This window comes from Excalfactoria chinensis, chromosome 2 (genome assembly GCF_039878825.1).
Source record: "Excalfactoria chinensis isolate bCotChi1 chromosome 2, bCotChi1.hap2, whole genome shotgun sequence".
Classification (NCBI taxonomy): domain Eukaryota; kingdom Metazoa; phylum Chordata; class Aves; order Galliformes; family Phasianidae; genus Excalfactoria; species Excalfactoria chinensis.
The window spans coordinates 96625373-96642001 of record NC_092826.1 but is presented as its reverse complement, the minus strand read 5'-3'; positions in this window follow the sequence as shown (position 1 = coordinate 96642001).

Here is a 16629-nt window from a genome sequence, read left to right as displayed (position 1 = left end):
TGGGGAAGTTATTAGGAGTATCCAAATTCTCTATCAAATCACAGTTTTTTTTTTTTTTACTGCCTGTACATTACACACATACACCCATAAATACCAAACTATTGATCACTATGGGAGAACTGCTAATATTAGAGATGTTGGTAGGCCTCCAAGGGCATGAGTAGCCCATTCTACCCCTGGTAGCCTCTCCTGGGGACACCTCTGTCCTGGCCCACAGTTCAGATGGCTTCTGGTCTTTGGCACAGCACTCAGAGTCATTCATGAATACTGCTGCCATAAATGCATTTGCTAGGACATTTTTGCAAGATGATTTGCACAGCAGGGCCATGTGTTCCTCTAAGCAGCATATGACAAACTTCCTTAAAATAGCTGTGTTAAAAATAAATGCATGGGTTTATTTGCAAAACATTGAAAATGCAAACACAAACAGAAGTCATATTCAAGGCACTGGGTCCAACCAAATATCAACTAAATGAAATACATATTTGAAGGACTGAAAAAAATAAAAGCAACTCTTTCACATCTCAGAAGCTACTGTACAATGACAAAGGAGAGAAGAAAGCTTTCCACGGATGAAATTTGGATGACAGTCCAAGGAACCTGGAGGAAAACAAATACTTCTGTTTCCTTTGCTCAGCCTGAGCTACCTGGAAGCAGTATGTAATAAAGTATTTTCTTCTTTGAATTAAGTCATATGATCTTGTGATTTATGTTGTTGCAGAATTAGCTGAAGCAAATGTTCTCAGCTCTGTCCCCCTATGTAGCCCCTTCCTCTGCTGGTTTAAAACCCAGTCAAGCTAATCACTAGAAACACAGATAGACAAAGGATGAAGAATTAACTTTTTCAGGTGTGCTGACATAAGAAGCAGACTTAGAGACAGTTGAATTTAGTTAAGAAATCGGTTATTGTGAAGTATTTAAATGGGACATTCTGTGAAGTAATTTGTTTGGAACTTGATAAATGACAAGAACTCCAAGGAAACTTTTGTAAACATTAAGTCCTACGTAATCAGAAAGGTAAAGTTATGTAAGTGGTCACAAAATGATCATGGTTTCAAGCTGTACCAGGGGAGATCCAGGCTGGACATTAGGAAATACTACTTCTCTGAAAGAGTGGTCAGGCACTGGAGTAGGCTGCCCAGGGAGGTTGTGGAGTCACCAACCCTGGAATTGTTCAAGGAACATTTGAACATTGTGTTGAGGGACATGGTTTAGTGAGAAGTATTGGTGATGGATGGATGGTTGGACTGGATGATCCTGTGGGTCTTTTCCAACCTTGGTGATTCTATGATTCTATGAAGCATGAGGCAGTTGTCATTCACTGCTGTGACAACTCTGAATTGTCTTGAATAAAAAAGCAAATGTAGTGTGACCCAGTCTGCTGTAGTTTCTCCCTTTTACAGAGTCTAATTCTCCAAGATATTCTGCGGGAATGGGTCTTTTTAAAATGTCACCCTAAGCACAACCCACATCATTCACAAAACAGAAGTAATTCCTGAAAATCCCATTTTTTTGTCTATGAGCTTAATGACAATAACAGAGGATGCAAGCAAACTTACTGTCTGAATGGCAGAATCACTAATTTAGTGAAATTCTTATGGATGCACAATCTTCTGTCAGCTAATAATGTAAGAGTGGCCATGCTAGACTTTGTCAAAGGTCTGCCTAGCCTCACAGTTTTTTGAGAGTGACAAGCACAGAACAGTACTTATTCAATGTACTTCTCCAGCTTCCAGCAAGCTGTAGTTCCAGCACTTGTTGAGACACAGACAGGGTCAACAAGAATGGCAGCTCCATAACAGTTGTCCATTTACACATTATGTGAATAAATGGAAGTCTGCCTGTCAGAATGTTTCACGTGAGTTTTTTCCACAAAGAAAAGCCTTCTACAAAGTCCGCAGTATGATACACTCCTGGAAAACATGTAGCCTTGGGATTAAGTTGTCACCCTTGGTAAGTGGTGAAACAGATGAATGCATTAAAAGACTTGTGAGGAATCAAAGACCAGTTAACTTGCATTTGATTTCCTCTCAGACATCAAAATTTGTCCAATGGTCTTCATTGTTCTGATGTCATAATTAGTTGTTCTAAGTAGAAATATATATTGTTAGTAGATCCTTCTGATAAGTCTGAACAGCCATATATCAAAGCACCCGTGGTTGGGTGAAAGAGGGGGTTTTTCCCACTCAAGGTCTGTAACCTCAATCTGGAACCAGTTGAATCCCCACTGAAAGTTAGGCTCTGCTGCAGATGTTGTTTTTGACATGTTCTTTCCTCCCACCTGACTCCTGCTTTTCTCAGGGAATTCCTAGCAGCATCCGAGGAAGAAATATCTATCGGCACATTCTGTAGGCAAGAAAATAAGCTGTACTTTGAACTGTCTCTGACATGATACTAGTAGCTGAAAAATAGTTTTTAAAGAGAAAAAGATAAACTTCTCATGGACTTGTTTCCAAATTAATAATGCCTGCGCCAAAAAGGATACAGGAAAGAAAACTAGTTTAAACCAGAACTGCATACTAGGAAAGTGTGCTGGTCTCAGCTTGAATAGTGCTGTGTAGCTCCTGTGAAGCTCTTTCCAGCCAGATAATGATCAGACAAAAGGTAAATAGCTTTGCAGCAGCAGGAGGAAAATCTGTCCAGCCTTCATCAAATCTGAGAGTGAAGAGAAGACTCTTCAACATGTACAATATCTCCTTCTCACTTTGTCTTCCCTCAGAAACAAGCACTGATGCTCTGCACAAATAGCAGAACACCGGCCAAGGAAGAATACTGTCTGCATGGCATTTGGTGCATCCACATTCATATCCATGTTCAGAAACACTTCAAGATTTACAGAAGGTGAACTCATTCAACCAAGACAGGATACCACTGTCTCCAATCCCGAGCTGTGTATAAAGTAGTGGAATGAAGTAGCTTCTCAGGGATTACTGATTAAACTCTCTCACTGTTAGAGTCATGGCTTTTTTAAGCTTCACTTTGAGGAGATCTCTTAAAAAAATTACAGAAAGCCCCACTATGAACATGAGAAGAAAGTGAGATTATTTCATCCTTCTATACAGTGTCCTTAACATTGAAGTAAAGTCTGCTAAGATTCAACGTGCCAAACACAACATAGTCTATCTGATAACAGAACCGTATACATCTAAAAGTTACCTATGACATTACCCTGGGCAATAATAACAACCAAGATACTTTTAAGCAGCTATAAGATTATCCAGCATGTATTCTCTTCACGCAAGGATGGATTAAATTTTCAGGAGTTACATGAAAAGAGATATACATGGAGGTATACAGCTTCCTTGCTCATATTCCCCATAACCACTCATTCTCTTCTCATAATCAAGTCCGTGAATTTAATAAAAGGAAACAAAGAAGGATTGGGTTAGCAGTCAGCTAACAGTGTACTGCATTTGGGACTCATTTTCTTTGGAAGTAGTGGGATTCATTCAGTAATGAGGCTAGATTGAGCAAAATATAATTTGTTACTGCTCGAGGCTTGTACGTACTGTTCTATTAACAACAGAAACAATACTGTTATTACCACTACAGTAACTCCAGCTTCTGCTCATGAATCAAGATCTCAGATCTGCATGTAAATCCTGCCTCAAAAATCACAGAATGACAAAGTGTCTGAGGTTCGAAGGTGCCTCTGGAGATCCCCAAGGAAGACCACCCAGAGCTGCTTGCCCAAGACCATGTCCAGACAGCTTTTGAAGATCTTCAAGGAGACTCCGCAGCCTTGAGGCAGACTGTGCCAGTGTTCAGCTGCTCACACAACGCAGAAGTACTTCCTTGTGTTGAAACAGAACCTGGGTTTCTGTCTATGTCCTTTGCTTCTTGTCCTGACACAGGACACCATTGGAAACAGTCTGTTTCACCTTCTTCACTCCTACCTGTCAGATATTTAAAGATACTGGTAAGACCCCAACGAGTCTTTTTCAGGCTGAATGGTCCCAGCTCTCTCAGCTTCTCCTGTCCCCGGATTGTCTTGGTGGCCCTACATCGGGCTGTTTCCAGTATGTCCATGTCTCTTTTGTACTAACTAGACCCAGCACTTCAGGTGCAACCTTGCCAGTCCTGAAAAGAGGACAAGGATCCCCTCCACTTGCTGGCAACTCTATGCCCAGTGCAGCACAGGATATGAGATCCAATAAGAAAAGCAAGCTGATAAACATGTGGTGGCTAGAGGCACAGTCCACAGCCTCCATTAGTCCAATTGATGAGCTGCTAGTGATAATCTAATAGATAATATATCTTCCAAATATCCTTCCAAAATGTAGCTCTTCCTTCTCAAGTCAGAGTATCTCAAGTGCAGTGACTCTAAAGATATAGCTTAAACAGTCATCTTGTTGATCTTTGACTGTGTCTCTTCTCGCAAGGTTTAGTACTGAATACCATAGATGAGTCTTGTTCTATACTTTTCCAAACAAAAGAGATTAAGACCAAAATTTACTCTGAATAAGATCAGTAATCATAAAAAAAAAATAATAAAATTCTTAATTCCTACTCCAGGCTCTAGTAGCTGTACCTATATAAAGGCAGATAACCAGTTTGCATGGTAATTTTTATGCTGAAAGAGAGCGTTTATAGGTTAATATGCAAGATTTAAAAGCAGAAATCTTTGGGCACCAAGGAAATAAAAGTCAGTATGTGGAAATACAGGGTCTAAATCTGTCATATTAACTCAAGTCTTTAAATGTTAATCTACCTATCTCAGCATAGACTTTCCGAATACAATAGTCTTTTTTTTATTTGCAGATTGGTATTCATGAGTCAGGAGGTAACCAAGGGATACCACTCAAATGAGTCTGTTGGAAGGAGGTAAATGCCTTGCTGATTCCTAATATTGACTATCAGTGAGGTGCTTCTGTGAGAGACCATATTCACACAGAGGAGGAACAGCCTGGTCTTCCCTGGGTAGCTTTTTCTGCTTTTCTAGATGTAGGATAAACACTCTTTAGAATAGTAAAGGTGACATAGCTAGATGCAAAGGTACTGTAAGGGCAAAGGAAAGCTTCATGTCCATAACAGCAAACCACGTATACCACTGGGGTAGAAACACTTTGTGCTGAGGACCCGGTTTCCAGACTGTGCTGTGTTTTCTTTTATTTTCAGACTAAATATACTCCCGCCTCCCAGCCCAGAAGGCCATTTGCAGCTGAAGTGCTGCACTCCAGCACATCTTCCAACTTCATTTCCTCTTAAAACAGCATGGTTCATGAGCTCTGAGACCACTCCACAATACAAACCAAATCACAATAAGTGTGGGTAACCAAGATATTCACTTCAGAACTGCAGTCTAATCCAAACAAAGCATTAGTATATGTGCACCTTCAGTGATTAATCCATGCTACCAAAACACAGTTTTAGTCCCTGATATGTGCTGCTACTGGGGGGATAGACAGTGGAAAAGAGGAATCCACTCAGGAGTCTGGCCAAATTCAAAATCTTCTTGCCAGGTACAGAAGAACTAATCAAATAGGTCGTAATGGTACCATCTATCTTTTCTTGTACTGAGCTGTCCAATATTTTTGTTCTTGTCATTTATTACATTGCCTAAGGTTGTGCTTTATATAGAAAATCACACCTGATTTCAAGCATTTGAAGGTTGTCGGGCACATCTGTAAGGGAATAAGATTACTTTCAGTAATCTCACTGGAGGAAGAACATACATAGCTCTCCACCAGAAAGAAGAAATTTTAAATGAAAAGTGAAATAGGAATAAGAGCAAAAAGATACAAAATGGCAGTAAGTAACAGAACATGGAAAAACAAAGAAGTTATAACCATCAAGATGTTTGGACGGTGCAACTACTTTCCAGCAGAACCCAAGAGACAGATTTTCAGATGGAGCTTAATCATTTTCTAGAGGAAACTGCTAGAAATTGCTGCCTACAATGCTGGACTACAGCCAAAAGTCCCTCCTCATTCCATAAGGACTGCATCAAATCTCAGCATTGAGGAGGGACATAAGCATCGTTCACCCCGGTGCCACGGAAGTTAACCTCCTGTTCTCACAGCAGAAGGATAATGGTTTTGCATCATCTCTGGATGAGTGCTAGGGACAGTGCTACAGAATAGTAGCATTAGATGGAAGTCAGTCTCCGGGTTTCAGAAAAGCCACTGCCAGACCCTGTCTCTGGCATATCGATAGATGATTGTGGGCTCAACAATAATTTTAGATATCACAGATCTTTTACCTACACAGCACTGTGCTCCAACTTGCCAAGTAGAAGAGATTACTGTCTTTGGAAAGGATGAATTTCTGTAAACATGCAAATGCCTGTCCTTATAATCTGTCAATTCTAACACACCTAGCACTGGGTTTTGGACTAGTAATGTAAGTACATACCAGACCAGTAACCTAAAGTACTATCATCTGCTTTCATGGTGCCTTCAAGCAACATTGCCTGAAGACAACTTCATTTCCAATATATTATTTGCTTTTTAATGTTGAGATTCTGCATTTTTAGCTTTATTGAAAACTACTAACTATTGCATACAGTGGGTTTGTGTGTGCATATACAGAGAGAAAGATATAAACAATCTTTCATCAATGATTTTTTCCAAAGTGCTTTGGAAATGAAAGGAGATCTGCTTCATTGCTTTAAAAATGTGCACTGGACTGTTGTTATGGAAATGTTTTACCCTTGTAAATGTCAGTTATATGAAAACAAAAAGGAAGCTGAAAAATCTAGAAAATGATTTTCTTCATTACAATATATCAAAGGGCTACACTGGCGGTCCCTTTGAGATAACACAGAGCAAACCAGGAACAGCTAATTGCTAGGGTGGGCCCAGAGTAAATATCAGAAAGTATAACACAGAAGTTATCTGCTAAACCCTAAGGAGCACCTACTCTTGCTACCATCCTTTTCAAAACTGCTCCCTTTTATTATCTCGGTTTAATTCAGCTATTGCATATATGTATAGAGTACATACAGATCTGAATTTCATATTCTGAAAATATTCGATATATATTCATATTACTCATTTTCTTAAATACAAAAATAAAGTTTTTAATAATAATGTTACTGTTTTACGGTGCACACTCAGTGCAGAAGAATGCCATTCTGAAACAAAGTACTGCAGTGCTTTGATTTGAAAAGATCCACACTTGTTTTAATTCAATTTTTTTTCATCCATGTGGCCAATACTAATCATTGGCTTCTTCAGAAGTTCTTTCAGGAAGACTGAAAATAGACTTTACCAAAATAAAATCATCAAACTCTATATGGACACATCCAGTGCTTTTCACTAAGTTTATTTTTACAGATTTTACCATTCCCTTGGGAGCACATCTTGCATCCTTGGCAACCTGTAGCAACTAAGTAATCAGGTATGGTGATATTTCAGTCTGTTTCCTTCTCTCTCTGTTTTCAGGAAGAAAAGATTTTTGAGGTCAAAAACCTGGCAGATGGTTTCAGTCACATCAGAACAACGTAATTCATTGGATAAATAATTACCATCATAATTATGATTTTGTTCATTAACTTTATCAACATCCTGTCTCTATTTGTTTTATTATTAAGCTGAATTCTTATAACTTTACCTGTTTCAGATTTCAGTACCTTCCCTTTCACCACCTCCTTCAGAAGGTGTTAAACCCAAAGAAATATAATTCCACATATGCTCACACTTTTATCTACTTACAGTACAGTTTACTTTTAACTACCTTTTATCCCTACTTGCATAAGTGCTTATCATCCATCATTTGTAAAACTACTTATGCTTTTGAGAAGCTATAGAGTTTACTGGCATCATTAACAGCACAGCTTTCTGTCTAGCATTTACATTTGTATTTACAGCCCAACATTTGTTCCACTGCCTGTGGTAGCAGAAATATCATATGCAAGGCAGCTCCTGGGGGAGAGAAAAAGATGAGTGTACCTGCGTGTACACATGAACGTTAAAAGAGCCACAGATATGGCTCAGCACAGGCGAACTTCTCACAGTCTTCTGTCCAGGGGACATGCAGAGCTTTCTGCCCACTCTGCTTGATGACCTGCCTATACCCACTGACTACACATTCATATTTATCACAGTATATACACAACTTACAAGACTGGGCACATACATTAGTTGCATACAGCTGGCTATGCTAAGATGACTCTTTTTTAGCTTCTTGCAGTGGGAGGTCTCCAAATACCTTCCAGGGGTGATGTACCACCAAGGAGCAGTATGGTACCTGTGGTCTTTTCCAGGTGCTAGAGTAAAACCTTGGTTCTCCTGATACCTACTTTCATGCCGCAAGTGTTGGGTCATGTCACCCAGTGTCAGCTTCAGGCAAGAATCTTCAAATTTGAGGCCCACTGCTCCTTCAACATTAGCGTTTAACCAGAGATACTCTTCAACATGTTCTCTAAACAAACTCCAGTGTTTTCTTTCAAATGACACAACATGCATTTCCCTTCCTTATCCCTCACACGTACATAGTTGCATAACTCCAATCCATTTCTGTAATACGCAATTAACCTTCTGATTAATTAGAAGATAATCCTTTTTTCCAGATTGACTACTCAAAATGAATGCTATATGACCACTTAAAGGTCAATAACATTCGTATAATCCACAGATCATTCTAATGACGAAGTTGTCTCATAATGTTTAAATAATGAAGTTTCCTTTTCAGTACTGACATCCTATCACGTTTGTCCTTCTGTGCTTAAAACCTCACATATGTTCCTATCAGTCTTCTTTGAAATAAGGAGGTACATATGTTTTATAAAAAAATAATTGGATTTGAACATACTGCTACTTTGAAAACATCTTCTAAGTACTTGCCTGTATCTTTAAGCACCTAGACACTTTTAAAATATGGGTTGTAGCAAACACAGCTTATCCACTTTTTCTGCCAAATGTTGTTTTTATTCTGAACTAAAGTGACAATGAAATGCTATCTTTGTTGATCCCTTCAGTCATTTTGGTGATCTAATGCCAAAAATAGTAGGTTCTGAATTAGAGCTGTGAGGGTTGGATGGAGCATCACCAAAAGCTTGCCTAATGACAGCCTGTCCTGGCTCAATGCCATCAGGGCAAGCTGCGAACATAGAAGAAGTAAGAGAGGCTCCTGCCTCATTATCCTACCTGCTGCAGCCCTTCAATGTGTTGGGGGTATCACCTGGACCTTAACCCACAGCCCAGAGCCTTCTAGCCTGCTGGTGTCAGAAGTAGGGCAGACTGCCTGGTCTCCACTGGTGGTCATATTAATTGTGCCCACATATCTCATTAATGGCACTGACACATACCTTCAGGTTTTTGGATTGTATTACAGAAGGACTATTGGAGAAAGGTTGTTTACTTTTAATTTGCTTACGCTCAATTACACCAGCATATGGCCTTGACAAAGGATGAGTGAAACCATTTTCAGAAGGCAGAACTGCATTTATTTCTAATGAACAATAGACATCTTGATGCAAGAAGGTTTCAGTGAAGTTGTTTTTAACAGCTGTGTTTGCAACACTCCTTGCTCTGAGACTATACTTGAAATCTAGAGGTCCATTCTTCTAGGCTGATCCAGAAGCATATAAACAGGGCACAATACATACATTAGCTTATTTTAAAAATTCTAGACACAAATTCTTTAAGGAAGATTAATAGATTGCATTATGCTAATAGGCCAATCTCACTGTTTGGAATAGAAAGAGAAAAGTGGTTAACCTCTCTTGAAGAAGGAGGCAAAAGTTCACATTACAGATGCTGAACAGAGGCAGTACAGCACGCTCAGTCATAACAGGCATCTCCAGCAATGCCATAATAACCTATAGGCACTAGCATTTTGTGTTTAGAGAATCGGTCTTGGAAAAACATCAGACTTTCTGACTTCTTGGCAAAAACCTGTCCCACTCCTCCCTGCTCCCAACATCAAGAAAATACTTTCTTTTTTTTTTCATAAGCAAAGTACTCAACACCAAATAACTCCATGTGCTTCAAAACCTTGGCAAATGGAAGAAGAGCTCACACAAATTACCACAATATTGTTATTCCAAAAGTTACAGACAATGTATTGATGAGGTGGTTAGATGCATATATCCCAGTTAAAACTTAGATTTCTCCCTGCACAGCTGTTGAGAACAGTCTGGCTGCAGAAGGACTAGCTCTGTCAGTTCTGCCTAGAAGCAGTGTGTCTCCAACATTTGTGCATCTCTGTTACCTAACAAAGGACTTTTAGACTGGACTCTTAAAAAAAATCATCCATTTCAGCCTATAGAAGTGGATTTGCTGAAAACTAGGTTCAGCTTTGTCTTTGAATTTCCCAATCATATTAATACCCTTGTAGTGAGACAGATACATTTTAAACTAACCTGACATCAATGCCAGTCCTCTTACCTTTGTTTCAAATATCTTTCCTTGGCTACCTAATAAATTCTGGAGGGTCTAGTTCCTATGATCAGGAAAGCATATGCCATAGTGTAAGAAGAAATGCAAAACAAAGCATTAATGCTCCATATTCTGAAAAATAAATACATAAAATGAGCATATGCTTCCATTCAGAGACTTAGTGGTTCACTTCACTACTTCTGCATCTATTCTGGATTTTAAAAAACATCCACCCAAGACATTCCAGTGCACATAACTCACAGCCTGTAGTGTATCCAAATTCCCACCTTTTGGAGGGCTGAATAAACTACCCCTATTTTGCCAGGCGCAGTAGACATTCTTCCATTGCAAACAAGAAATCAGCAATGTACTAGGGTACCAAATGCAGATCTTCAAAAAATCACACAACTACTCACTATACAATGGCACATCTGATCTCTTCCTAATCACAGAACCATAGAATCACCAAGGTTGGTAAACACCTCTAATCACCCAGTCCAACCATCCCCCTACCACATATACCCAATAAACCACATCCTTTAGTACAACATCTAAACATTCCTTGAACACCTCCAAGGACAATGACTCCATCACCTCCCTGAGCAGCCTGTTCCAGTGCCTGGCCACTTTATAAGAGAAATTTTTCCTAATTTTTTGCCTCCTCTGGTGCAACTTGAGGCCATTCCCTCTTATCCTATTGCTGCTATTTGGGGAAGATGCTGATCCCCACCTCACCACAACCTCCTTTCAGGTAGTTGTAGAGACTGTTAAGGTCTCCCCTGAGCCTTCTCTTCTCCAGTCTAAATAATGCCAGTACCCTCAGCCTTCCAGTTCCCCCACAGCCTTCTTACCCTTCTCTGGGCACACTCCAGGGCCTCCTTGTCTTTTTTGTAACAAGGGGCCCAAAGCTCTATGCTCAAAAATTGTCTCTTCCTATAGTCCATAAGCCTCAAGATTTCCCCTCTTTCACTGCTAACACTCCTGCTTCAGAGGTGCCAGGTACACAGCACTCCTGCCATAAGTAAATTATTCTCAAAGCAATTTCTGCTATAGTGATTCAGCTTGAAACGCATGGCTTTGAAAAAGAAACAAGGACTTGTGTGCCCCAAAGTCCTTTCTGCTTTTATTTCTCTTTGTCTGTTCAACTATAAACCATTAAAAAAAACCAACACTATCCTTTCTCAGGACCTTCGTGTCTACAACATAACTACTAATCCCTACAGTGTCCTCTAATAGGAGAAAAAGGCTGAGCTGAAACCAAATGCTGAGATTCATACAGTGAACTGTAGGAAGAAGTTCTAGGCTCCCTCACCTCTGAGGCAGCTAGGGCCCAAATCTCCATCACGACAGTTTATGTATGATAGACTAACACTTAGTTGCCAGAGAGATGAGGGTTGAATAAGCATTCTATACACCAGGTTTTTATTTTAGCTTCTCTCTCACAGCCCTGTATCTTCCAATAGAAGACTTCTGAATTGACTGAACTACATTTCTTTTAGCATATTCGCTGCCAAAGTCTCTGCATTTCACTAGGAAGTTATCTCTACAGTTGTGTGAAGCAACCTATCAGATTTCCCATTGTCATATCTCATATAGTTTTGCAGTATTTTCTCAGCTTCAAATTATCTACTTTCTTGCACAATTACCAGTCAGGAAATCCAGTTCTTACTCTGTATTAAACTAGCATTTTAACACAGAAGTAATGACTGAAATTGTTGTTAGTGTACAGTGCAGAACGTTTTGAAAAGAACAAAATATTGCCCAATGGATTCCTCAACTCTAATAGTTTGGTTTTGGGAGTGCAGGTCTTGATACAACTGCAAAATGTAGTGGTAGTAATTGACCACTAAAAGCTGCTTTTGTGTAAGGAGAGAGCAAGGGTAAGAGCATTGTGCTGGAGGGATTTTTGCAATGTGCTCACTGATGAGTTTAAATAAAGTCCTATTTTGACTGCACTGATGAAAGTTATGGTGCAAGTACAAGAGAAACCTGAGCTGAAAATCATAGAGATCTCCTTGTTCTACTGTTCTTAATGTGATGTTTGTTTTTCCACTAATGGGATCAATACCTTCAGTTTCAGCTAAGACAAATGAAACCTGAAGCTGCATCCCCTGGGAATCACTAGAGGGCTGAAGGAACCAACTAGGGTCACACATCCATCTCCAGGAGATGCTGCACCTGAGCAGGACATTCATTCTGTCTTGTAGCCTGATAAGAAAAAAATAAATATATAGATTAAGGCAGTCCTGCAGCTGGCTTTCTGTAATACACGAGAAAACTTTAAAGCAAACCTTTCCATCTCTTCCATCTCTGGCACTGGATCACCTCTGCTTTTCTCTCCAGTTAAATGAAAGAAGCCTGATGACAATTCGAAGTGGATGCATAACTAATACAAGGAAGGTTTTTCCTTGGAATCACAGTAACTCATTTTTGCCAGGACAGCAGAGGAGAGCAATAACTGGGCAAATCTCTCAGCTGAAAGGCTGGGAAAAAACAGAAGTGAATGGAACTGCTGGAAGGAAAGACCCTTACCAGCTTGGCTACTTTCTTGTCTCCTCTTCCATGGCAATATTGATGGAAGGACAGAGAACAGAAATACTGCGGTCTGCTATAAGTGAGAAGGAGCAGATATTTCACTGTTGTTGAAAGGAGAATGCTGAAGTAAAGAAATGAAAGGCTGTAGGAATCATATAAAAATACATACTTTAAAAGCTTTCAAATTAAGCCTATCTAACTACAAAATAAGTGCACGTTTCTGTTAATCTTTGCTTTGTCCTGCAGCTGTTCTACCAAAGCAAATCATCTGCAAAAGGAAATGGGCCGTGTAATCTCGTTCCCAGAAAACAGGTATAAAATCAGAAGAAAAAAGCAAAGTCTAGCTGAAGTCTCTAATTAAGGGGCTGCTTCTTTAGTCTGGAGAGCTATGGAGATCCAAGTGCAAAACACATGAACACTATGGGTGCTCACAAAGGCTGTCAGTGCTTCTTTCCTCATCTGAGAGCATGGCTTCTTTCCCCCTTCACCAACTGCAAGAACATCAGAGAAGAGTTCTACCAGAAAAAAATATGATGATAACTGGTTTCTGCCTACTGCGTCATTGATTTTAATGTCATATTCTGGAAAATTAAGCATAACCCCCTTGATTTAATCAGGCAGTGGATGAACCCCATTCAAGAGAACAGTATCTGAATCTTGAATATCTGTGTTTCCCAGGTTACCTTGGTAAAAGATAAGAGCGTAAGGGCCATTTATTCAAGTAAGTGTTTCCTTGGTTAGAGACACTGCAGCTGCCTTGAGACTACCTAGAAATTAACTGTTCAAAATTTGGATGACATTAATTAGCCCTTCAGAAAGGAAATGTGTAATCTACCGCCGCAACCATGAATGGGAAACTTCAAGAAAGCAATTTACTCAGGGCTGCAGCTGTATACATAAAAGCACCGGCATATGCACAACATATGCTTTCTCCTACAACAAACAAACACTTGGGTTTCCTACTTTAAGCCTTCAAACCTCATCAAGACACACAAGCAGCAGAGACATAAAAACACCTTCAATAGCTCAAATTGTTACAGCTCCTTAAACTGATTTCAAGAGCCTGTTAAATTTACTCTGAAATTACCAAACAATATATTGCATACTTAAAAAGTATGCACAGCTGAAGGTGGGTCACTTCTCCGGGTGTACATGGAAATGCGTGGGGGCATTGCACTGTTTCTAAAAGCCTCCACAGGCTTTTGGAAGAGCCTTATGGCAAGCAAGGGCAGAGAAGAGCATGGGAGGACTCAGGTGGGCAATAAAAGGCTTGTCACATGCTAATGTTCCTTTGTGGATATGTGATGTGTCTGAGCTTCTTGTTATGGGGACATTCTAATGAAAATCTCTCTGTGCCATGATAACTGTGGCAGAGGTAAAGGTCTGGACAAAAACTCTGCCCACTGTGATTTGGGCGAGCTAAAATCAGAAGTGCTGCTAATAATTATTAGCATAATAATTATAATAATCAATAATCATAATTATTTTTCAGGAGTCATCGTGATTTTTTTTCTGACAAAACTTTTCAGAGTTTTGGAAAGAGAATACTTAGAAATGGTAAAACTGAGGAAAGGAGTTCAGCCTTACGGTTCAGGTGATGATTTTAAGCTCTGGTCCCATTTTCAGACTCCAAATTTTATTATAATTTTAAAAATAAAATCGCAATTTTAATTAATCTGTAATCATGATTTTAATGTGGCAATGTGAATCCACATGCTAGAACTTTAAAAATAACATCATGAAATACTACACCTGATACCAGAAGCCGAAAAGTCTAAAACAGGGTCCCAAGTCTGTTCACAATGTGTTATTCCATAGAACTTTATGCTGTCAGGAGATCCCTCTGTTCCACAGTCCTCATCCCTGAGGTATTCCCTTAGTAAGAATGTGCCAGACAAAAGTTCCTCTTCAAAAAAGATGTCTGTGCTGCATATCTACAACTTTTCCCATGTCTGATCCACAAGGAAAATGCTTAATTAAGTTCCTGTGGCAAACTGAACTGCTGTCTAGTCCAGGAAGGATATTATGACCATATTATAATAAGATGTCACAAAATCTTTTTTTTTCCTGAATTCAGTTCTAGATTATAAATCTAATTTTACAAAAGAGCTTCAGAACATCCATATTTGAGTTAGACTATTCAACATAGAAAATCTCTGCTACTGCCCATTGAAATGAATTAAATATAAAAATTAATGAAATGTGGCACTTTCATCTCGTCATATAGAAACCAAGTCAAAGAAGGTATGTCAATCAGCATGAATACGAGTCTACTTAGGACCAACTTTTCCCATTACATTATTTTTGCACCCATGCAAACAGCTGGAGTTCAAAAGAGTTACATGAGCCAATGACATAACACAATGAAGAATCAGATTATATAAATAGACTTCTGCCTGCCTTCCTATTTGTGTAGGTCTGGGTCATTCCTTATCAGGGACTGTTGCCACAAATTGTTTTACTGTCAGGATTCAAGGTCCAAAGCAATAATGCTGAATGGAGGCAGATATTCAAAGCAGGCAAAACCCACTGGGGAGCTGAACCTTAAGCTCTTGTCTCATCGTGCATTCAGGGATGTATTTCCTTCTTTTCAGAGTTCAAACAGAAGTTAATTTGGTAAGAAGTGAAGGGTTGACGCTAGAGGAGGACCAGGCTGTGTTGGCCTTCGTAGGGACCACCTGGAGCAGCAAAGAACTGGCTGAAGTCACTAAGAACCTGCCACGGATGTTCCATCACATGGAACATGTGTGATAACATGTTCCCACTGTGGTCCCTGAGCAATTCTCAGATGGTTATGGCTCATGCAGCTGCTAACGTGTTCAGTGCCACATCTTCAAAGCTGAGTCAAGAGGAAGAGATCTCTCCTGCAGTGTATTTCCCCATGAGGTAGCAAAGGCTGTTTCCTCTTTCACGCCATTTGGAAAAGGCTTTTGGAGACTGAGCATGACCTTGTGAATCAACGAGGGTTTATCAGAACACTGAACTATAAAGTACAAAAGCACCCACGTGCATGAAGTAACATGCCTTGCACTTCAGTCATTAAAAAGATTGGGCATTTAATGATTAAAAGGAAACTTCTAAGATTAAACTCTTTTAAAGAATTAAAAAAAGAAGGAAATAACAGATAATAAACAGAGAAATGTTTCCAACTGTCCCACTCCAGCATCCTCTCCTTACCCAATCTTGTACAACCTGATATTTAAAAGCACTTCCAAACACAGTGAGCTGCACTCTCTAGTACAGCAAACCTGGTAATACTGTTTACCTCCACTCGTTTCTCCAATTACCAAGCCCCCCCACCTTTATTTGAGGCTTGATGCATTTTGCATGCACAGAAAGTCTTCCTGGAGTTGGAAGGATGTTCATTTAATTGAATCTGCCTGACAGATGTGATATGGTGAGATAATCAATACACAGTTGACAGATGTCTATGCTACGTGTATACACATACTAGGAACTAGGGACAAATATTCCTCACATGGAAGACAAAGAGCAGGCTGCTCATTGAAGCTGAGCTCAGAGTGGTTGCAGATTTACTTTATTTTAGCTAATTATACGCTTTGAGACCATTTGAATTTGAGGAAAATTCCAGGCCACTGGCTGAATGAATTAATGCCCTTAGAGACCCACCACTGCTGGAAAGACCATCCACTTCCCTCTTCGGCCCTCCTAGATCCCGAGCAGTGGCTCAGGCTCTGAAGCTCCTTCCCATTCACCAGCAGGCACTAAGATCTGGCTGACATACTGTGGACTTCGGAATGTATAAGCAGCA